Source organism: Echinops telfairi, unplaced genomic scaffold, assembly GCF_000313985.2.
Source record: "Echinops telfairi isolate 266 unplaced genomic scaffold, ASM31398v2 ScPeMD7_7424;HRSCAF=8462, whole genome shotgun sequence".
Classification (NCBI taxonomy): domain Eukaryota; kingdom Metazoa; phylum Chordata; class Mammalia; order Afrosoricida; family Tenrecidae; genus Echinops; species Echinops telfairi.
The window spans coordinates 82,719,914-82,729,075 of NW_022111324.1; the positions used below are offsets into that span (position 1 = coordinate 82,719,914).

Genomic DNA, 9,162 nt, shown 5'->3' on the forward strand with positions numbered 1-9,162 from the left:
CCCTTTGATTAATAAGCTAAATTATTCAATGAAGTAGACTTGGCAAATACAATATAAGCACTCTCCTTTATGATAAGCCTGAGAGGTCAATGAGGATTGTTTTAGAGTTTAAATTCTAAAGTACTTTGGAAGGATTCATGCTAAAGTATGAACCAGTTGTCATTTGTGTTCTTTTTACCATTATACCAGGATTGGTCAACGGTTAGACAAGTCTTAGGTGAACCTACGGTGTGTAGCTTTGCCCTCAAGGTATGTTTGAAAGTATATTAAAACTCCCCATCCCACATCCATAAAAAATGTACAAAGACAAACTCACTGCCATTAAGTTGTTTCCAATTTATAGCAACTCTATAGGACAGAGTAGAACTTCCCCTATGAGTTTCCAGGACTGTAAATCTTTACAGGAGTAGGAAGCCTCATCTTTCTCCTTCAGAGGGAGACCTTGTGCTGACTTGTGGTTAGCAGCCCAACACCAGCACTATGCCACCAGGTCTCCTTCCAGCTTAAGTTAAAAGTTGGGATCCTCGTGACTGACTCTGTGCTGCATAGTCTTGAGTCCTATCCTGATCACCATGTAGCCAGGTAGTCCAAGCCCAAGAATTAACCCTCTAAGATTTGCCAATCTGCAACTGTGTATGTATACTAATCATGTTTGTCCTCCCTGCAATAGTGATGGATCGTACCTACCGCCAATCATAATCTTGTGATGACTTTTTTTGTTCTCAAATATCTTTATAAAAACTAGGCTGTGATTTGTGGGAGAAATGAGGTTTTCTAATCCCATAAATATTTACAGCCTCAGAAACCCGTAGGAGCTGTTCTACTCTGTCCATAGACTTGCTACCAGTCAGAATCGACTTGATGGAAGCCAGTTTAGTGTTGGGGCTTGGGCTGTGAGTAGTGGAAACACATTGCCATCATGCTGGTGATTTCCCTCATGATAGATAATTTGTCATTATTTTGTATTTGTCCTGTGCAGGGCTCAATAAGAAGGCATCTAAATGCTCTGGCAGTGTAGTGGTTTAGGAGTTGGGCTGCTAATCTCAGTTCAAACACCCAAAGGGCTCTGCAAGAGAAACAGGAGGCTCTCTGCTCCTGTAAAGATTTACAACCTCAGAAACCCTCAGGGGCCACTCTATTCAGTGCCTTGGGTCACTATGAGCCAGAATGGACTCCGTGGCAATGAGTTCCTAGAATATATCTGAATCTTTCCCCCCAGCACAAAAATGGTGCTGAGAATGAGATAACCAAATCATGTTTCCCAGTGGAACCCCCAGGGGTTGAGGATCAGACAAGTCTTCAGAAAGAGGGAGTTTCTTAAATACCACTGTTTACTAGGGACTCTGGGGAGCTTGTGATGTAAGAACTCTTGGATTTTGAGGCACGTGTTTTGGAGTGGCTCTCTGAGACCCTTATTAAGTCTTGCTGTGTGTGTATTTTTTTTTTTTTTTGTATGAGAACTCAACACTTTCTGTCTGTTTGCCGGTTATTGCTATCTCCAGAAGTAGGGAGGAATGACTTTGATAATCTCTTAAAATATCTGGAGAAAATAGTAGTTGAATATAGAAGAAACAAAAATAGAATCTAAGATATAGCTCTTGCATGTATCTGAAGATTGTGTTTTAGCACCTATAGGAGTATCATCTGCAGATTTATGTATTTTATATGTTTTAAGAGAAATTGCATGTGCTGAACTCTGGCCTAAAGGCTAGTTGGTTATCTTGTTTTGTTTTTTCTTTTGCCACCTCCACATCCCTCAACTGTATCTTGCAAGGGTCTTATTTTGCCTTCACTGGCGAGAGGTTTGTTGAATATCTTGTTTTGTCCCCACTGGTTCTGTTAATCTTAAATGGTGTCAGCAATGCAAAGTTCTTTCTGGATAAATTTAGTGTCCTAGAATTGTTTGAGTTCATGGAATCTGGAGTCCCATAAGACTAAAAAACAAACAATCCAGAATGACCAGTAAGGTGGTCGCCATCTTTGAAAAACAGCTGAACACTATTGTGTAAGGATAAGCCAGTTTAGAGTGAGGAAGCACCCAAAGCTCAGGCTGCCTACTGGTCTCAAGACAATGCCTCTAACACTTAGGCACACGTGGTTTAAGCATTACTCGTCCAAACTCCATGGTGCTACCATCAGGATCTAATTAAGCCCAACAATCCTAAACTTTGAACACACTCACACCTTCTCTGAAATTGGGAAATGCATATCTGGGGGCATTGCAAAGTTTCCCTTATGGGAGGAGTGGGGACACTTTTTTTTTTTTTGCCAAGGGACCTTTGGATTTATAACACCACCTTCCAGTGAAACTGGCCAAACATTTAGTTAATTCACCCCTATTGTGATGGCTGGAACTGCTCCTCTTTGGCGAGGTGTGTGATGTTAGTTAGTATTGATTTCACAGGCCTAATATGGCCCATGGGTTATATGTTCCCCACTCTTGCCTTATGGGTTTCTTGTCTGATATTTTAAAAATGCTATAGCTCAGCCACTTGCTTATACCTATCTTCTAAGCGGACTCATTAAGAACAGTCTGGAAAATTAATGTGGCCATTTTGGAATTCTTTCCGCAGTAGATTAGAATCTCAGGAGATCAATTTCCTGCTAGGAATTTTATTTGACCTTGGGAAACCAATGAGCCACCCTAATCCTTAACATCCTTGATAAATGAGCCCGAATTTCCTCTTCACCAGAATGTTGGTTTCGGGTTTTATACTGTAAACTTAATATACACAGACTTAGCATTGCAGTGATCAATTTGAGAAAAATAAGTTTTCACTTGTGTTCAGTGTTTGTGCTGTATGGCTAAGGGGAATCTTGTTAAGTTAGTTCTGTTTGCAAATGCTTTGGTGTGCTCTTGTGCAGATGATTGCTCACGGAGCTGGTTCTGTTAATACATTGTTTATCAAAGTAAGGGAGGTACTGCAACAATTCACGGGGATTCACATGCAGATATTTACACTTCATTCCGGCTTATGAGTGGTAGCACAAAAGGTTTTCACTGCCAGGGAGCACTGAGTAATTTTTTTTCTGCAAAGGGGGAAGTAGACCAAAGATGTTTGGGAGCCTATCTGTTCACCTAACCTAGGTTTGTGCACATTGGTGAGGGTTGTGACAGTGCATCTCAATGTTTGCACAGAAACTCAGAGAAGTTGTGTACAACACTTCAGTGTTGGCAAGTATTATCTTTGTGGTCTCCATCTAACATTTCATGTCCATGTGTTGAGTGGAATCATGAGAAATTCACAGAGGGAACTGGCCATAATTCCTGATACATGTTGTGAAATTCACAGGGGAGTCAATAGTCACCCCACCCTTTTTTTTGCAGAAACTTTGAGACACATGCTACTACTTGGTAAGGTGGGGAATGCCAAGTCTAAAGGATCAGACTGGACCTTTCTTGAATACTTCAGTGGCTTACAGATGTAAGCATTAAAGGCCCTGCTGCTTTTCTTTCATATAGTGGATATTGGCATGTGTTGCCAAATAGTCTTCAGACAGTCAGTGGTTACAAGCAGCAAGGGCTACTTGTTCAAGGTTTGAGACACGGGTTCTCAGACTGGACCCAAAGGAGACCTGTGATTATTGTAGCATAGACATCCTAATTACGTAACTTGAAATTATTTAGCTACTTGTATATGAGTGTGTGTATTGACTTGTTTTGTATAGTGGGGTTTTAAGAATGTTGAATATAGTAACTGGAGGAGTATATCAGTGTAGTGAAAAAGAGGGCCAAGAAGGGTGAAGGAGATTAATTAGTATAATAGTCGCAAGACAGATTCCAACATACTGGTGATTGTGAGGACAATGCAGAACTGGGCAAAGGTTTTCTCTTCTATTTCATGGAGATTTATTATAAAATATTCAGGAATAAAAGTTAGTTGATGTTTGAATAAGTTAATCAATAATAGATTGCCAAAGGGTTGGAGTTGACTCAATAGCAGCTATCCATCTATCTATCTGTCTATGTATGTATGTATCTATCCATCTATCAATCTTAATTTAAAAATCTTCCCATATTGAGCAAACATTAAGAATAGGAGAGCTTGCAAAAGCAAGCCTTTGTTTACTAGCTTTAATGCCAGCAACTCCTGGAGAACAAGGGCAAATAAAACAGTATTGCTACAAAATCATAGAATATTTTATTAAACAAAAGTATAAAATAAAATGCCATTGTTGCTGCACATATCCTCCATTTAGTTCTGTACACGTCTGAAGGTGATATTTTTATTTCTTTAACTCTTTCTGCACTGTTCAATTTGCACTTTGTCAAAATGGCAGTTTGGGTATCCACTAGGAATTCAGATCATGTTTCTTTTAAATGTTCTTCAAGTTTTTTGAACAAATTGAAGTCTAGAAGGGGGGAAAGATGAGGGTTTCAGGGTGTTTGGGGTAAGGATTCTTAAAGGGAAACCTTTACCAGCCTTGAAGAGTGAACAGGCACATTGTTGTGATGGGGAAAAAATGCTCAGCACAACTTTCCTGTCCTTTTTCTCACTAATGTCATTTTCAACTCAAAACAAACAAACAACTTCCCCCAAAGTCTCTGTGGTTGTCTTGTGTCCTCGGAGAAAACCTATCAAGATACCCCATTGGAGTCCCCCAAAGTAGGTGGCATGACCTTCTAAGTTGACCATTGTCTCGCTCCTCTGAGTCCTCCTGATCTTTTTGAGCCATCTGAAAACTGTTGTTCTATGTGACGCAGCATTCCCATAAATATGTTGCAAAGCTTCAATGATTTGGGAAGATTTGTTAAAAGTTTCATGTTAACCCTGACCTCAAGATTATGCCCCCCCCCCTCCGTGGCAAAAAAATATGCTTCCCCCCCTAATTTTGAAGGCCCCCCAATAAAACTAAAATAAGTGTCTTATAGAACTAGCTCCTCTGCAGCTATCTACCAATTACACCCTTGTTTAAACAGATTTTGTTTGGAATGCACCTGTAGATTTATGAATGGAACCCTCCTAGCACTTTCTCTTTTTATTATATTCTTGATGGTTTTGTTGGTAGGAGCCACTAAGTTAACTTTATTTCATAACAACTTATTCTTGATACGGTACTTCAAATGTAAACTAACTTCTATACCGGTGTATTTCATTATAAATTTCACATAAAATCATCGTAGAAGGACTCGTGGCCACACCATCTTATACGATGCTTCCTGAGAAAGCTCTCTCAGCTTCTACATCTATAGCTTCTCATTTGTCTGGGTGAGAACAATATGAGTCCCTGGAAACAGCCATGGTTTATCTTCCTCTTCTTTTTCTGCCCCAAAGTCTGATTGCCTCCAAAAGCCAGCAGTTATGTCTGAATCCCTAACTCCTGGCCTTTACAACTAAAGCTGGGGTTTATAACTCATCACAGGACTGTTAGATTAGAATGCTTAGTCTTAGCTGTCTAGTGGGGTGTGTTCCCCAAAGAGATACAAAGCAGGAGAGAAGTCATCTTACTTCTTGTGATGGTTAGGTTTCTCTGTCAACTTGGAGCGTCTATAAGAAGATATGGGTGCGGTCCAACCTATCAACCAGGTCACAGTTTAATAGTGTCTCCTTAGTGACGGTGTGGCGAGTTCATAAGAGACCCTGTGGGGAATTTGTCTCTCTCTTGACTCTCTCCTTTCTGCTTGATTGGATCCTGTGTCCTGAGCCTGAGGCCAGCAGCCCACATCCCTGCCAACTTTGAATCTATATGACCCTTTGCCCAAACTGGCCTGGGATCTCCAGCTTCCAGCTTCACTTCCTGCTTCGTTGGCCTGCAGCTGTGTGAGTCTCCAGCTAGCATCTAACCCATGGGCTTGAGTTCGGCTGGGCTGTTTCCTTGATATAAATATCCTTCATGATAGAAAGATCTTTCTTATGCATATTTGAGTGTCACTAGATCTGTTTCTTTAGAAAACCAAGTCTAACACCCTGCTCCATTGAACTCTATGGCCACACGCATCTAGTCACTACAATGTTCTATATACAGTAGCACCAAAAATAAACATCCAACCAGACTCACTGCCATTGACTGATACCTACGCCTAGTGCTCCCTTAGGGCAGGATAGAAACTACCTCTGTGGTTGTCTGAGAAGGACTCTGTAAGGAAGTTGAAAGCCTCTTCTCTCTCCCACAGAGTGGCTGGTGCTTTGAGAACTGAAGGTGGGCCTGACTCAGCCACGGTATTTTCCATGGCCTCACCTGCACGTGAAGGTTGGACATTGAATAAGGAAATGCAAAGAAAAATGGCTGCATTTGAATTGTGGTGCTGGAGAAGAATATTCAAAGTACCACGGACTGCCAAAAGAACAAACAAATCTGCCTTGGAAGAAGTGAGGGCAGAGTCCTCCTTAGGTGGCAAGACTTTGTCCTACTTACCTGAGAAAAGTCCCTGGAAATGGACATTGAGCTTGGGAAAATGTGTGCATTGTGTGTTTGGTGGGGGGGAGGGGAGGGAAGAAGGACCTGAAGGAGATGGATTGATGCGGCAGCTGCACCAATGGGCTCAGGCATTGGAACAATGAGGAGGAGGAAGCAGGACTGTGCAAGGCTTGTTCTGTGTGCACAGGTCGCTACGGGTCGACACCACCACCACCACCAATTCTCTGTCAGTTTGTCACACTTGCATATTGTTTCTGAGATACTGGAAGGTGTGGTACTAGGATTTCAAATACCAGTACCCATGGTGGGCAAGTTTCAGTGGAGCTTCCAGATGAGAGACTAGGAAGAAAAGCACGGTTAACTACTCCCCAAATTAGACACCCCCAAACTCTCTGTATCACAACAACCCTATGGCTTATCGGACTGGATTGCTTTGGATAAATCATCAAGAGGGATGAATCATGGGAGGGAAACATCTTGTTGAGTGAAGTAGAGGGTCAGCAGAGGTCAGGAAAACCATTGGTGAGATGAATTGTCACACGAACTGCAAAGAAAGCCCGGAACATGGGACAATTGTGAGTATAATACAAGATTTGGCAACGTTTGCTCATTTGTACATAAAGTTGCCATGAATTGGAGCGAACTTGCAGCTAACAACAAGTTTTCACTCTCAGCCTCCTCAAGGCCATTCGGATTTTATGAAACTCTCTTCAGCGCTGTCTCAAAGGCTTTCCAGCTGCCGTCTATAGATTCCTTCTAGAACTACTTCTACCTGTTAGGTTGTTTGATTGTCTGTTTTTATGACAGGATTCTACAACTTTGGACCGCGCCAATATCATATGTTTGCTCAAAAATTATGAAACTTTATACATCCTCTTCTCCGAAATATATTTCACTAATTCTACCTGATCAATTCTCAAATTCCACACCTTCCCATGCAGAGGAAACTCTTTATGGAATTTCTCTTGTAGTAGTTATCATGTTATTCTATACACTTGGCTAAACACCCTTCCCTCCGGACTGTAATTCCCATGGCCACCCCCAGGCTTTTGCTTCTTGTTTTCGGTTAAGTTCTCTTTGTTTTCCTCAAGTCTCAACAAAGACATTCTGAATTCTTTCCTCATCCCCACCCCCCAGATAAGGTATTAAAGAAGAAATATATTGTGGGGAAGAGAACACAATATAAAAATCAAAAGCTCATCTGGCACTGAATTGACTTTCCTTTCTTAGCACGTGGGATTTGGGTTTTAATGGTACATAGTATTCTAAAAGGCTCCAGTCTGCCCATGACAGCTGCACCCAGGGGAGAAGCTACAAGACAGATTCCTTGAGCAATTCTTTGGGATCACTCTTGTCAGGGTGGGATGGATTCTTCGATTCTGACAACCCCTACTTCTTTCCCTCCTGCCTCATGTGTACAACAGAATAGTCATTACGGGAGATGGTAAGGCTGGTGATTAGTGAAAAGAAGCTCCGAAGCCCACTTTGCCGTCTCCACACAGATCCAAGTCCTTTATTTTGTCCACGGCCAGAGGGGCTTTTGGGTTTTCAAGGTATCCATGAGCCCTCTCACGTCCTCCCCTTTGTTATGTAGCATGTGTTCCCAACAGATCTGTGAAACGTGAACATCATCGTTTCCATGGCATGTTCCATTTGAGATGGCATTTTGGTGAGTTCTGTTGGAGTCTTGACAGGCAGACGGGGTGGACGCTCAGATCGCCTGGACCCAGGGCCAGTGAAATGAGAGTGGCCGGAACGGGCTCTTAATACCAGGCACCTCTCTGAATTCTCGAGTCTGTTTGTTACTGGATTTGTCATAAGATGTTTTAACAATATTAGTATGACTTACTAAATTAACTTTCAAGAATATTTCTAGTTAGTTGGCCAGGCATGTCTTCCATGTATATATTTATTTTAGATACGGAAATAATATAATATATATTTAAGCCATTTGGTTTAGAATACTTCTTAATTTCCTTCTGTGTATCATCACTGATGGATGGCAAAATTACAGAATATTAAAAATAACTAAATTTTGTTTTTCATATGTAGTTATAATTTTAAAATATGAAGGTAAGTTGAAAAATACTGCTACTAAGTTTCTAGTTCATACATGCATGGGAAAATATGTTTAAACATGTCTCTGTAATCAGTGGATGGTTGCAGACAAAAACAAAACAGAAACACCATCCAATCAAAACAGTGGCTTCCAAGGGGATCTGCCAGGCCAGTTAAATTTAAGGCAGAGAGGTTGGTTCAGAAGTTTTATGGTACCTGTTTTTGGTAGCATAGGATAGATATTCTCAAAGGACACAAGATGATAACCAGGACTTATTCAGAAGGAGCTTTAAGAAAATTGAAAATTGTATTGGTGTGGAAAAATCTAGGAAAACTACACTAATGATTTTTTTCCCATCACAACAGTACATCTGCTCATTCTTCTATGGTAGCAAGGACTATCCGATGAAAATTTATTTGGGAACCCTTACTCCACTGTGATAGGTAGATTTATTGTGCCAACCTGGATAATAGATACATGTGGGGTTAATAAGGTTGCAGTTTAATTGAAGGGCAGGAATATAAATAGTTTGGTGAGCCTTGCCTTTCTGTCTCTTGCTCTCTGATGATTGGACCAGTGTGTGGCTACCTTAGCTTGTTCTCTGTCTCCACTTGCGAGCTACACTACCTGTGGGACACCCAACCCATGGACTGTGTTGCTATAGTTTGAGGTTCCTTCAAGACCTGCTTTGCCACACTGCTGGTGTATATATCGCTTGAGCTGGGGACTGTCAGACCCTGTCA

General features: G+C 41.3%; 1 pseudogene; it reads right to left on the reverse strand.

The window, feature by feature from the left end:
* Nucleotides 1-7,749: 7,749 nt before the first annotated feature.
* Nucleotides 7,750-8,025, reverse strand: LOC101663272 (annotated as a pseudogene).
* Between the last annotated feature and the right edge of the window lie 1,137 nt (nt 8,026-9,162).